This window comes from Ovis aries, chromosome 15 (assembly GCF_016772045.2).
Source record: "Ovis aries strain OAR_USU_Benz2616 breed Rambouillet chromosome 15, ARS-UI_Ramb_v3.0, whole genome shotgun sequence".
Classification (NCBI taxonomy): domain Eukaryota; kingdom Metazoa; phylum Chordata; class Mammalia; order Artiodactyla; family Bovidae; genus Ovis; species Ovis aries.
The window spans coordinates 54,158,863-54,174,415 of record NC_056068.1 but is presented as its reverse complement, the minus strand read 5'-3'; the positions used below and the strand labels follow the sequence as shown (position 1 = coordinate 54,174,415).

Below are 15,553 nucleotides of genomic sequence, written 5' to 3'. Positions count from 1 at the left end.
ACAGACATTGAGAACAGATTTTGGGGAGGGAGGGCGGAAGGAGAGGGTGAGATGTATGGGCAGAGTAACATGTAAGATACATTACCATATGTAAAACAGACAGCCAATGGGAATTTGCAGTATGACAAATAGTGACAATCTAGAGGGGTGGGATTGGGGGGAAGTGGGAGTGATGTTCAAGTGGGAGGAGACATGGGTAGACCTATTCACGTTGATGTTGGATAGAAACAAACATAATACTGTAAAGCAATTATCCTTCAATTAAAAATAAGTTAAAACTAATAAGAAAATGTCTTTATAATATCTTCCTTTCAACCATTTCTGGATTTCTCAATTTTTGTGCGTAGAGCCAAGTTTCTGTATGGTATTATATTTCTTCCGCTGAAGAAGTTCATTTATCATTCCTTGAAGTATAAGACCACTGATTATGAAATAATTTAGTTTGATGTGAAAGAATCTCTTTATACTTCAGGTTAGATAATTTCTATTGACCTATCTTCAAATTTAATGATTCTTTCCTCAGTTGTGTGGAATACCAATGAGTCTGTCAAAGGCATCCTTTATCGGTGGCGTTTTCGGTTTACAGACTATCCATTAGACTGTTTCTTAGAGTTCCCACCACTTCTCAGCTGAAATTTACCATCTGTTCTTCTACGTTATCTACCTTTCCACAAAATTCTGAAGCATAGTAACTATATCTATTTTAAATACTCTTGCTGATAGTCCCATCACCTAAGTCATCTCTGAGTCTTTTTTCTGTAAACTTCTCTTGCCAACATTTTGTTGTGGGTAGTGCTGGTGGTAGTGGTAGTGAGGGATTTTTTTTTTTTTTTTTTGCTTTTTTGTCTCAAAATTTTTAATATTGAACATTATTTACAGGGCAACAGAGACAAAAAGGACACGCTTATTCTTCTGTTAATTTGAAGGCAATTCAGTCAGAAATTGAGCTGGATCTGAGTTCTGCTGCTGACATGCTTACCTTCAGCGCACGACATTCTTCAGATTCCCTCTAATTTGTCCCTCTGGGGGTGGTGGTGGCAGTGGTAAAGATGGTCTGACATAGGCTCTTCCTCAATGGGACATACTATTCCCAGATTTAGGTACTCCCTGGGAATCAGCACCTAAGTAAGGGTGCCTCACCATGTTCTTGTCTCTCTTCAAGGGGTAAACTACAGTGGCTTGCTATTCTGTGCATTCTAGACTGGCTGGGGACGAAGGGAGGGAGTTCCTCTATCACTCTGGTTAAACCAGGCCATACTCTGTGTTCCTGGGGAGGGCTTTCTCACTGATTCTGGCCCTCCCCTAGGGATTGACCGCCTTGAAATCTGTACAATTCTGTACATCACCCAGCTTTCTGTTGTTGTCAGGATGGAAGTGATGCTCCTTCCATCTTTCTACTTCCCAAACAGAGGCAGGAAGTCAAATCTGAGGATATCAAGTTTACTTAAAGCTCTATTCTTTGTATTTTCTGTTTCTTTGAGGTCAGCTATTCTGTTTGTTCAATTTGGTCTCATTCACAGTGTTTTCCTCAAATATCTGATGACCTTTAGTTTCCCCTTTAAATCCATGAATAAGTGATTAGATTGGTTAAGCAATAGGAAATAGTGTAGGTTTCCTTTGAAGCTATAAGGACTTATTTACATAAAAGACTTCACCTCTGAATGGCAGCTCAGTGAAGTGGGCAAGTCCTGCTAACAAATAGTTTTCCTTCAGGGTATATATGCTGAGAGAAGGTAGTACCTTTCACTTTAAACCATTGCAACTATCAAATAGGGAGAACTTTACTTTGGGATTATGTTACTTTAGGGTATTCCAGTCTTAAGCAGAGCTGCTTTTCATGTTTTCCCTCTGGGTTGGTTGTAAAATTCCACAGTCAGGCTTTGCTCTACTTTTCTATGCCAAAATCTCATACCATGGGACCTAACCAGGTCAGGAATCCATTATGTTAAAAAGTAGCTGGAGTAAATGTTATAGGAAGTTACTCCAAATTCACAAAGAAAGAAAATGAGCCAGTAGACTGTTACCCTAATTACTGCTCCATTATTTCTGATTTCCATACTTGGGAGCTGCAAGTTGAGGCATCTGAGAGCTCTCACTGCCTTTCCAGAAACTCCCACTGCAACCTTTTCCATTTGTGTTCCAGGCTGCAGTTTTCCTCTACTCTAGCTTATTCATCAATACAACCCTACTTTGTATATCTGAGAATTATGCAAAAAATCTTTGCTATTCCAGTAGTACGCTCTTTCATTTTCACCATTATCAAGAACTTATTTTTTATGCATGTATCTTTATCATCATATCAATGTCATTGAGAGGGAGAGAAAGTAAACGCATGGCTTGGTTTATCACACTTCGAAACTGCTTTTTGAAACCCTTGACCCTATGCATGCATACACTATGGCCTCTCTGTTCACCAAGAACTCAAATCAAGCACTTTAATTTTAATAACCAAATATCAATGCTGTCTTCTATAAAATGAATAGCTAAAGAATATGAATCTTGATTCAATCAACAAAACAAAACACAGACTCTTTAGGCTCTCTCTCACCAGAGAATTTGGTCTCAGCCTGGCTAGTGGTCAGCTCCTGTCAAAATTACAGTTAAAATCAATAAGCTGTCATTCTCCTGAGTTTTCTACATCGAGGCAGATGACCAGAAAGCAATATACTTAAACTATTTTAGTTTTTCTCCCCACAGAAATGCCTTTTCTGTACTATGATTTATGATGCTGCCCTTCTCAAGGGTTAATAGATATTTCTTGCTGTAACTTTTGCAAAATTGCAATTGACTATCATTTCATTATGATATTTAATATCTAGCATGTAAGACACTGGATGCTAACTTCCTTTTGGAATTTAGTGTCCAGAGAAGATTTTTTTTCTACCTAAAGAACTGATATACTTCTTTGTAACAGGCAATAGGAAGCAACTGATACCTTTCATAACTCTACACAACTGGCTTAATAGCCAAGAAGGTCAGAGCTAATTCAATGCTTAAAAACAATAGGCAGATCCTATGGGAAGCAGTGTACTATACTGGAAAGTCTGTGGGCTTAGGAATACGAGAAATCTGGGTTAAATTTTACTTTAGGGACTCTAAACAAGTGCTAACTTCTCTGAAGTTCATTTTCCTCATCTGTAAAATGGAGATAGTTTTACTTTTACTGAATATTTGTTTTCTCTCAACCTGCCCCCATGAAGCTCCAAGTAGATAAAAGTCTACAACCAGCTTGATTGATTTTACTTAAAAATGATCATCACTAAGCACAATCAGACACAACATCCAACAATTCTATTACAATTTCCTCCTTAATTTGCTTTCTCATTCTTGGAGATCACTACTTCATACATTACCCAAATCCTTGCAACTTCTCTAAATCCTATATATTAACTACCTTACCTCATAAACCTGGAAATAATAGAAAGATTTCTTTAAATCCTACCTACAACCCAATATGAAACTCGGTGGCCCCTATGCCATTTTCTTAGCCTTCTCCTCCTATTCAGTAGATAAGGAAAATATCTTCACTTACACTTTGAATTTCTTCTTTTCCAACCCCATGTCATGCTACTCTCTTCCTAATAAATTATTTTCCAGCAACAGTGGTCTCCCCTCTGTTCTACAGTACAGGCACTTCCTATGTCCAAGCCTTTCACTTGCCATTACCATTGCTAGAATTCTTATCTTGTAAGACGGAGCTCCTCAAGCAATTCTTTCCTGAGCAATCTTTGTAAAAGCAGTCTCCCAAAGTTCTATCACCACAGCTTGTTTAGAATCCTTCTCACAATCTGATATTTACTTTATTTGTTGGTTTCTTATTTATCATCTTACCCACTAAGTAACTATCCAAAACTGGAAGTCTTAATTCTTCCCCTTTCTCCCAATATCTGCTTCTCTCCAATATTTGTTTTGATGAATGGTTTAATTACCTGGCCAGCTGTCCAAATCAGAAACTAGAAAATATCTAAGTCTTTCTCTTCCCCTCTCTTCTCCAATCCACTAAATCATCAACAGTAGAGTCCATCATTAAATATCTTTTGAACCCACAGATTCCATCCTCCCTTTATTCCAAACTGTTTAGATTTTAATTATGTACTGCTTAGATTACTGTAATAATTTCCATTATGAGAATTCCTTACCCATAACTCTTCAAAGAGAACTTTCTGAACATACACTTAATCACCATTCTGTGTAACAGTTAGCAATACAGTCTTGTTCACTTTTTGTCTTTTAGAAATTTGCTTAAGTTATTTCAGTAGATCCCAAACTTTTTGACATAATTTCCTTTTATGTCATTTTTTGGCTCTTCAGCCTCTCTTAGGGACCTTTACTCAAAGGTTAGTTGAACCTTTATGGAATTACCTGAAATTCTCTAATCAACTTCCATGCCTCTGTGTAACTGTTCCCTCTACCTGGTAAGTCTCACTTCTCCCCCCAGCTATCAGCTCAAGTGTCACCCACCTTACATGGAGTTCTGGTTTTCAGATGCTCATCATCTGTGTTCCTACTGTATTCTCTACATATTTCTGTCATATAACCATCACATCTATCCTTCTGTTTCCATCATCTTATATAATGCCTGGCTCCTTTGGCTGCTCCAAAATTAAAAGTAGACATGTACATCCACACACACTCAATGCCCTTTCCACATCCTTTACATGCCCTGTGATTGATCTCCTTTTACTTCTGTCTTGAAACATCTAATTGTAAATGTATTTTTTGGTAAATGTCATTTCCAATGCTTTTGAGGAGTAAATAGAGAAAAAACAATGACAAACCAAAACAAAATTCTGTCAGGTGGCTTACTTCTAAACATCTTTATCTTCTATTACAAGAGTGGGAGATTAAAATATGCTAGCTTGACTTTCTTACAATCCAACTAAGATATTACTGAAATAAATCATTACAAATATATGGCAAATGAATCATTCTGAAAAGAAAATCTGAGATTTACTAAGAATCCACCTTTTTCTTACCCACCACGAAGCTGTTTGTCTTTTACTGCCTTTCACAAGCTACATACGATGCCAACAACTAAAAATAAAGAAACTTTAATGAATCCTGGGAAAACTGCCTTTGGGTCCAAAAAATTCTGAAAGGCAGTTATTCATTTTGAAGGAAATTTGTTTAGGAATTTCTGTCAGATGGCTATAGGAAATCAGAACATACACACAGACTAATAAAATTTAAATTTTGCCATCTTTTCTAATAAACATATCTTGAATTACAAAGTTTGTGAGAAGCACTTTTTCAATTTGTGACCTTATGACCTAAGAGGAGAAAATTGTTACACAATGCTTAATAATGTCTTTGTAGATTCAAATGGAAATCTATGACCTTTTGATGAAAGCTAAGGCACGAATTTAAACACACTGTTGGGGGACTTGCCTGTTGGCTCAGTGGTTGAGAATCTGCCTTCCAATGCAGGAGACACTGGTTCAATCCCTGGTTGGAGAACTAAGATCCCACATGCTGTGGGTTTAGTTGTGTGGGATCTTATTCCAAGGAATAAGGACAACCCAAGGAAGTCCATGTGCCTTAAAATCCTGCATGTTTCAATAAAGATAAAAAATACCACATGCCACAGCTAAGACCTGACACAACCAAAAATAAATAATACATAGATATATTTTAAAAATCAAATATACTGTGTGATTCTTCTTTTATCTGAGATGCAGGCCAAATGATTCACTGACCAAGCAGAAGTTAATTAAACATTTTAGTAGTTTAAACATATAGTAGTCATGTATGGATGTGAGAGTTGGACTACAAAGAAAGCTGAGCACCAAATAATTGATGCTTTTGAACTGAGGTGTTGCAGAAGACTCTTGAGAGTCCCTTGGACAGCCAGGAGATCCAACCAGTCCATCTGAAAGGAAATCAGTCCTGAATATTCATTGGAAGGACTGATGCTGAAGCTGAAACTCCAATATTTTGGCCACCTAATGAGAACTGACTCCTTGGAAAAGACCCTGATGCTGGGAAAGATTGAAGGCAGGGGGAGGAAAAGGGGGCGACAGAGGATGAGATGGTTGGATGGCATCACCAATGTAATGGTCATGAATTTGAGTAAGCTCTGAGAGCTGGTGATGGCAGGGAAGTCTGGCATGCTGCAGTCCATGGGGTCAAAAAGGGTCAAACATGACTGAGCAACTGAACTGAACTGACACGCACACATACACATATATATAACTTTAATTACTCAAATTTCTTGCAAAATGATAATAAGAAATTATAATTGATAGAAAACTTCATATAAATCATTTATTTTGGCAATACAAGATCAAACCTTTTTTATTAACTACAATTACCAGAAGAATTTCTTTCCAGATCTGAACAATGAAATCTGACATTTCTGATCTCTTCTACACACAATGTCACTTAAAGAATGTGTTTTTGGTTCTTGCTTATCAAAACATATTACAGATTGTAAAACAGGAGTTGAGTATAGCTAATTAGAGAAATCCAATAGGTCATTCCCACCAAATGGCTTTTCAGTTAACAAATGACATCTACAGAAACATGTAGGTCAGAGAATCTCCGCCCCCCCCACCCCCCCGCCACATCTTTTATTGCTGGGAAATTTATCATTAGCATAAAACTCTAAAAAAGAAAGAGATTCATCAAAAAAGATGAATAAATCCCTAACCTTTCTGCCAAGTCTCTCCTAAAATAACTAGAATCTCAGAGATGTAAGAAATCTTGACTATATAATCCAAAAGTTTGTCTGTGAAAAGGAAATAAGCCCCCCCACCCAAAGCTGGATGACTTGCCTAAGGATATACAGAGAGACTGGCAGACCTGGCATCCAGATAGCTTAGTTAATTAAGATACAATCAATCCAAGAAATCTTTGGGGAAAATTCACTTTACTCATCCTGTAATAAAAAGGAATATAGCAGAACAAAATTCTCCAATAGTCCACAGGTCAAATGGAAAATCAGCAAACTATCAGTCAGTTTATCTGTTAGACATATACCAGAGGAAGCAACAATGATATTAATATTTACTAGAAACAAGACAGGCTTTGGATGAAATAAATCTCAATTTGAATCTGGATCTGTTATTTATCCATGCCACCTTGGGAAATGTCTCTAAGCCCCAGCTTTCCTAATTTGGAAAAGGGAGTAAAAATTATTATCTCTTGGTATTATTTTAAGAATTAAAAGATAATACTGTAAGTGAAAAAAGATCTGGAATGTTACACGATTTTAATAAAAATTACCTACTTCACAGTATTGTATAGAAGTCAGATTTTGCAAGGTTTTAGATAGCACGGAATGGTAAGAAAAGCAAGAATCTGGAGATGAAGGGTGTGCATACATTTCAACTCTGCTCCCGTTTGTCCCTCACTAAGGCAATGGCACCCTACTCCAGTACTCTTGCCTGGAAAATCCCATGGATGGAGGAGCCTGGTAGGCTGCAGTCCATGGGGTCGCTAAGAGTCGAGCACGACTGAGCGACTTCCCTTTCACTTTTCACTTTCATGCATTGGAGAAGGAAATGGTAACCCATTCCAGTATTCCTGCCTGGAGAATCCTAGGGACAGAGGAGCCTAGCGCGCTGTCGTCTGTGGGGTTGCACAGAGTCGGACACGACTGAAGAGACTTAGCAGCAGCAGCAAGCCTCTTGCTTTCTCAGCATCTTATGAAATGAAGTAACAATACTTGCCAGGGAACTTTAAGGACCAAATACAACCATCCTTGTATAAGCACTTCCTAAGCATAATATTAAAAAGCAGAGACATTACTTTGCTGACTAAGGTCTGTCTAGTCAAGGCTATGGTTTTTCCTGTGGTCATGTATGGATGTGAGAGTTGGACTGTGAAGAAGGCTGAGCACCAAAGAATTGATGCTTTTGAACTGTGGTGTTGGAGAAGACTCTTGAGAGGCTCTTGGGCTGCAAGGAGATCCAACCAGTCCACTCTGAAGGAGATCAGCCCTGGGATTTCTTTGGAAGGAATGATGCTAAAGTGGAAATTCCAGTACTTTGGCCACCTCATGCGAAGAGTTGACTCACTGGAAAAGATTCTGATGCTGGGAGGGATTGGGGGCAGGAGGAGAAGGGGACGACAGAGGATGAGATGGCTGGATGGCATCACGGACTCGATGGATGTGAATCTGAGTGAACTCTAGGAGTTGGTGATAGACAGGGAGGCCTGGCATGCTGTGATTCATGGGGTCGCAAAGAGTCGGACACAACTGAGCGACTGAACGGAACTGAACTGAAGTATAATATAGTGTTACATATGTTACTGTTAATATAAAGAAACTAACTGGATTAAAAAGTAAGTTTGTTACTACAAGGATTAGGGGAAAGTATTAGTTACTTAATCATGTGGACTCTTTGCAATCCTATGGACTGTGGCCTGCCACTCTCCTCTGTCCATGGAATTCTCCATGCAAGAATACTGGACTAAGTAGCCTTTCGCTTCTCCAGGGGACCTTCCCAACCCAGGGATCGAACCTAGGTCTCCTGCATTGCAGCAGATTCTTTACTTTCTGAGCTACCAGGGAAGCCCCCAGTTAAGGAATTCTGCTTTTGTAAAGTTAGTATCATTCCCCAGGCACCAATGAAAAGTTCTCAAATTTTATCAACATGTATAACTGTGTTTCAGTTCTACTGAAAACATTTCCTTAAAACCAATGTTTCAAACCATTTTCTAAACCAAATTTCAAGCAAATTAATGTAGGTCGAGTGTTGTTTCTTATCTCAAAGATTTGAGGGTCGAGTCAGAGCAAAACACCCTATAAACCAATATATAATTAGTTAATGTGAAGGTTGTCTTTATTGAAATGCTAAAGAGGGGAAATCTGCTTTTCTTTTTTTTAAATTAAACAGCGTAACTAAGTATCTGCTGGAAATGAAAATATATACATTAACAAACATTAATGTTGAAAAGATCAGTTCCTGACCCAGCTGGAAGTTACTATGGACCACAAGTTGGACCACTGCCTTCCAGAAATGGGAAGGGGAAACTTATAAGTGTGGATTAACAAGTCCCCTCAGCGTTATGTGGCCACCCAACAAGTCAGGAACATTGGACAGAAATTATCTTTTTGTTGCCTCTTTGCATAAATCATTCAGCTGCAATGAATATTTGCAAAACACAATACATACATATATATATATATAAAATAGGCATTAGCTTCTTCCAAATGTGTACACAAATCAATCCCTATGGCACCCCTATGAGCTGTTATCCTTCTTGCACAGATGTATAAAAAGATGCAGAAATTAACTTCTTTATGGTCATTCAGAAAAATCAGTAGCAAAGACAAAATGTCATATGTTACTGACTCTGCATCCTAACTGAGCTTTTGGGCTGAGAACCAAGTATGAAGATTAAGCACCAAGTATCAAAGAGAAGCCATGATATGTAAGAAACCACCAGTACTATTTTAAGTAGCAAATTATTTCACTACTGGCTAGCAAACACACTAAATCAAAGCTGCAAACAGAGTGACAAACACAATTTCCCCCTTCATGTTACCAATACCAATGGCTCAAGTGCTTCTAAAATATCGTAACATGGCTCAATATTCATTAAATAGTACATTGATGCACATGTACAAGAATGATGTTCAACACAAACGAAATTTTAATAGATAAGAGTATGTCTCTGGTAACCTAGCACAATCACTATAAAAATAGGGGTCTGCAGCAACTAGATTAGGGTCTACTGGTACCTAAATATGGTTAGCTGTATCTAGTCAACCTTTCTTTCCAATTCCTCAGGTCTCATTACCAGTCTACAAAGATTCCCAATGGCAGAAAAGTACAGCCAACAACAGCACTCATTCTTCTGCTTAAATTTGAGCCCAAAGTGTCAACGTTAGATTCCAACTTGCCAACGATTCTAAGAGTTCAGAGAAATACAAAATAATACTCATCTCCAAAAACATATATGAAAGTGGGAAGAAAGCTCCTGAAGTACAAAGTCAGTATTCAAAACCAGTAATTCTGAACCATTCTGGCAAATCCCTATTTAACTTGAACATTACCATCCTTTCTTTCTATGATAAAATGGAGATATAAGAATGTGCTGACTATGACTTCACTCTCAGAGTCAAAATGGGTATCTACAAAATCTCAGTCTTCCTTTGTAACACTGTTTGGCATCAGGAACTCTGAACACAGGCTCTGTCATAACTTGCTATGTGGCTTTGGGCCTCTGAAACTCAGTTTCCTCATCTATAAATTGGATAATAACATATATGATATCTTTATTAATAGATGGATATAAATAACACTGCCTTTAATTCATAGGACAATTAGTAAGAACAAAATGAGATAAAGAATGGGAAACACATGACACTGCCTGGCACTAATAGAGCATTCTACAGATATTGGTGATTCTCATTACACCTCAGTCTTTTTTTAAATTAATTAATTAATTGGAGGCTAATTACTTTACAATATTGTGGTGATTTCTGCCAGACATTGACATGAATCAGCCACGGGAGTACATGTGTCCTCCCATCCTGAACGCCCCTCCCACTTCCCTCTCCACCCCATCCCTCTGGGTTGTCCCAGAGCACCAGCTTTGGGTGCCCTGCTTCATGCACTGAATTTGCACTGGTCATCTCTTTTACATATGGTAATATACATGTTTCAATGCTATTCTCTCACATCGCCCCACCCTTGCCTTTTCCCATATAGTCCAAATGTCTTCTCTTTACATCTCTTGTCTCTTTTGCTGTCTTGCATATAGGGCTGTCATTACTGTCTTTCTAAATTCCATATATATATATGTTAAAATACTGTATTGGTATTATTACCACTCAGTCTTTTAAATGGGATAGAAGTCACTGTTTAGAAGTTCACCTGCTTCAAGGCTGGTGATAGGACTTCTATCAGAATAAAAGGGGAAAATACAACTGGGAACACAAATGAAAAACTATATCTCCCTATCTTTTTACCATATGCCAGAATAACATATATTCCATGGACTTTACACATCCTATTACTGGGATAAAAGGTGGTATCAACTTATGATTACGTTTTGGAATCAACAGAAAGAGTTTAATCATATCATCTGTCAATTATAAACTTCAGTAAGGTATTTAATGTTTCTGACCATGATTCCTCAACTATAAACGTAAATAATAACTGTACCTACCTAATAAAGTTACTGTGGTGATTAAATCACTCATATCTATGAAGTAACAAGTATGGTAATCTGGGCTTCCCAGGTGACTCAGATGGTAAAGAACCTGCTTGCAAAGCAGGAGACCCAGATTCGATCCCTGGGTTGGGAAGATCCCCTGAAGAAGGGCATGGCAATTCACTCCAGTATTCTTACCTGGAGAATCCCAAGGACAGAGAAGCCTGGCAGTTCATGGGGTCATACAGAGTTGGATACGACGGAGCAACTATCACTTTCACATGGTAAATGAAATACTGTAGTTATCATTATTTTTGCTTCTCTTATTAGAAAAATGCACAAGTTCCTAACCCCTCTAAACTCCTAGAGTGTTTTCATTTTAAAAACTGATGATCTTGAAAAAGATACGTAGACATACGTGCTACAGGTAGCAGGCAATTTGAGTATTGTAATAGTTAATGGTACTTCCAAAAAAAAAAACCAAAAACCAGAAAAAACAAAACCATGTCTTTTCGTAGATTAGACCTCTTAAAATAGATCTTGTATGTACACAACAGCTATCTATTTATTTGGAGTCATTCTAACAGACACTCTAATAGAAAAGGGTCTTGACCATAATATCTCATGATTTTAAATGGCAGTAGCCCAGACTTTCAGGTATAAATGTCAGTATGCAACCTGTACTGGAATGCAGATAGTTCTGACAACCATTGTCAAAGAATATACAATTCTTCTACAGTATTTCTCAGGAGAATATCAGTTTTCCCAAATGAATACTAAGCTAGAAACTATAGAAGTCCGCGTTCTTTAGCTCTGATGCTGATAACATTAGACTGATAACTGTAACTGATTCAATCCTTCAACAGATATTTACTGAATGCTAATCTGTCCCAGGCACTACCCCTACCCTCAGCGATCTTACAGTCCAGAGGAGACAAACTAGCAAATATGTACAATGCTATAATGGAAAAGCACAGGTCCTATGGAAACACACACTAGTACATCTAACCTAGCGGATAAGGGGGGAGGAGAAGGAGAAAGGGGCCAGTGAAGAGTTCCTGGAAAAAGTGATAATTAACAGAGGTCTAAATGCTGGTGAGACACACTAAAGCAAATTTTAGTTTCTTTTAGTTCTAAAAGAACTTGCATATGGCTAAAGCATTGAGACTGAAGTGGCTCATCGGAGGCATCTTCAGTCAGGAAGGACTTAATTTTAAATGGTACAGATATTCAACAAGGTGAGATACAGGAATAAGACAGAAAACACTGTGCTCCTATTTTCTTAAGATCATTTCAGTTTTACAACTCATCTGATCATCATCATACACATCCTTGCTACACAAAGTGTGTTCCATAGACCAGCAACATCAGCAGAACTTAGAAGCCTGTTAAAACTCAGCAGGATACTGACATAGTTACAAGTATTATTATTGATTTTATTTTACAGAGGAAGCCAAGTAACTGGATAAAGGTATACAGGTGGCAAATAATGAGCCAGGCATGCATCAAGAACTTTGAATCAAAATCTATGCCTCTAAATTTAAACTATATTTTTCTAAAATCACTGAAATAAAGTAAAATCACAGTTTCAAGATTATTCTTTAGCCCAACATGTATTTTATATAGTTCAAACATTTTAAACTTGTTAGCCATGGCCTATTTTATTCACATTCCAAATACATTCCCAATACAGTAGATTTTATTTGCCATTACATTTATCTACCAGTCTCATTGGTCTGAAATACAGTGAAGACAAACAGGAAGCAAAAAAAAAAAAACAAAAAACCATGATGCAATGCAGATAAACTAAGGACAGAGAATTCATGTCCTATATATAATGCACATGACCTAGACACAAGCCACTCAGAGCCTCACCCTATGCTAATGCTCCCTGGGTGCCATATAAGGCACTAACCTAGGCAGTAAGAAGGAAGCTAATATAAAAATGACAAGTTTCTGCCCTCAAAGTTCAAACCAACTAACTGATAAAATAAGGCAACATCAAAAATACTATGGGGATACAGAAGAGGGATAAAGAAATTTCTGGAAGAGGAAGAAAAAAGCCTCAAAAGAGACGTCATATTTGAGCATGTCTTTGAAGAAACAAAATAACTGAACCAAGCAGAGAAAAGGAACGTTCTCATAACAACAAGCAAAGAGGTGAGAAAGCACAGGAAAAAGACTATTGCTTCTAAATGATGGATTAACATGTATCAGATTTACCCTCCCACTGTAAACAACTAAAATAAAAATCATACAAAAGTATATGTAGCAAGTCTCAGATTCTGGGTAACTAACTGGCAGCCCAAGACAGTGGTTTCTGAGAGAAGGGAAAAAAGCCCTGCTGCTTTATCAACTAAGTTTACATAATATTTTAAGCCCTTTGTTGTCATTTCAACAATCTTCACAGCATCTTCACCAGGAGCAGTTTCCACCTCAAAAAACCACTTTCTTGGCCCACCTAACACCTTATCTAAGTTTTATCATGAGCTTGTAGCAATTCAATCACATCTTCAGCCTTCACTTCTAATTCAAGTTCTCTGGCTATTTCCACAACATCTGCAGAGGTCTCATGTGACCACGTACTATCAATGAGCAGTAATATTTGGAAAGTAATCTTCTCTCCTAAGCAATAGGTCTCAACAGTAGGCATAAAATATTCAGTACACTATGTTGTAAACAGAGGTATGTGCTGTCTTCCAGGCTTTCTTTTTCCATTTATAGAGCACAGGCAGAGTAGATTTCGCATAATTCTTAAGGGTCCTAGGATTTCAGTTCAGTTCAGTTGCTCAGTCATGTCCCACTCTTTGCAACCCCACAGACTGCAGCACACCAGGCCTCCCTATCCATCACCAACTCCCTGAGTTTACTCAAACTCATGTCCATTGAGTCAGTGATGCTTTCCAGCCATCTCATCCTCTGTCGTCCCCTTCTCCTCCTGCCTTCAATCTTTCCCAGCATCAGGGTCTTTTGAAATAAGTAAGCTTTTTGCATGAGGTGGCCAAAGTATTGGAGTTTCAGCTTCAGCATCAGTCCTTCCAATGAACACTCAGGACTGATCTCCTTTAAGATGGACTGGTTGGATCTCCTTGCAGTCCAAGGGACTCTCAAGAGTTTTCCCCAACACCACAGTTCAAAAGCATCAATTCCACTGCTCTCAACTTTCTTTTTAGTCCAACTCTCACATCCATACATGATTACTGGAAAAACCATAGCCTTGACTAGACGGACCTTGGTTGGCAAAGCAATGTCTCTGCTTTCTAATATGCTGTCTAGGTTCATAACTTTCCTTCAAAGGAGCAAGCGTCTTTTAATTTCATGGCTGCAGTCACCATCCACAGTGATTTTGGAGCCCCCCCAAAATAAAGTCTGCCACTGTTTCCACTGTTTCTCCATCTATTTGCCACGAAGTGATGGGACTGGATGCCATGATCTTTGTTTTCTGAATGTTGAGCTTTAAGGTACCTTTTTCACTCTCCTCTTAAACTTTCATCAAGAGGCTCTTTAGTTCTTCTTCACTTTCTGCCATAAGGGTGGTGTCATCTGCGTATCTGAGGTTATTGATATTTCTCTCAGCAATCTTGATTCCAGCTTGTGCTTCTTCCAGCCCAGTTGTTTCTCGTGATGTACTCTGCATATAAGTTAAATGAGCAGGGTGACAATATATAGCCTTGATGTACTCCTCCTATTTGGAACCAGTCTGTTGTTCCATGTCCAGTTCTCACTGTTGCTTCCTGACCTGCATACAGATTTTTCAAGAGGAGGGTCAGGTGGTCTGGTATTCCCATTTCCTTCAGAATTTTCCACAGTTTATTGTGATCGACATAGTCAAAGGCTTTGGCCTAGTCAATAGAGCAGAAATAGATGATTTTCTGGAACTCTCTTGCTTTTTTGATGATCCAATGGATGTTGGCAATTTGATCCTTGGTTCCTCTGCCTTTTCTAAAATCAGCCTGAACATCTGGAAGTTCACGGTTCACATATTGTTGAAGCCTGGCTTGGAGAATTTTGAGCATTACTTTACAAGCATGTGAGATGAGTGTAACTGTGTGGTAGTTTGAGCTTCAGTTCAGTTCAGTCGCTCAATCGTGTCCGACTCTTTGCAACCCCATGAATCACAGCACGCCAGGCCTCCCTGTCCATCACCAACTCCCAGAGTTCACTCAGACTCATATCCATCGAGCCTGTGATGCCATCCAGCCATCTCATCCTCGGTCGTCCCCTTCTCCTCCTGCCCCCAATCCCTCCCAGCATCAGAGTCTTTCCCAATGAGTCAACTCTTCGCATGAGGTGGCCAAAGTATTGGAGCTTCAGCTTCAGCATCATTCCTTCCAAAGAAATCCCAGGGTTGATCTCCTTGCAGTCCAAGGGACTCTCAAGAGTCTTCTCCAACACCACAGTTCAAAAGCATCAATTCTTTGGTGCTCAGCCTTCTTCACAGTCCAAC

At 38.5% G+C, this 15,553-nt stretch overlaps 1 protein-coding gene across 6 annotated transcripts in view; it reads right to left on the bottom strand.

The window, feature by feature from the left end:
* UVRAG (UV radiation resistance associated) overlaps positions 1-15,553 on the bottom strand; it is a 321,480-nt gene that overhangs the window by 145,068 nt on the left and 160,859 nt on the right. The window lies entirely within an intron of this gene.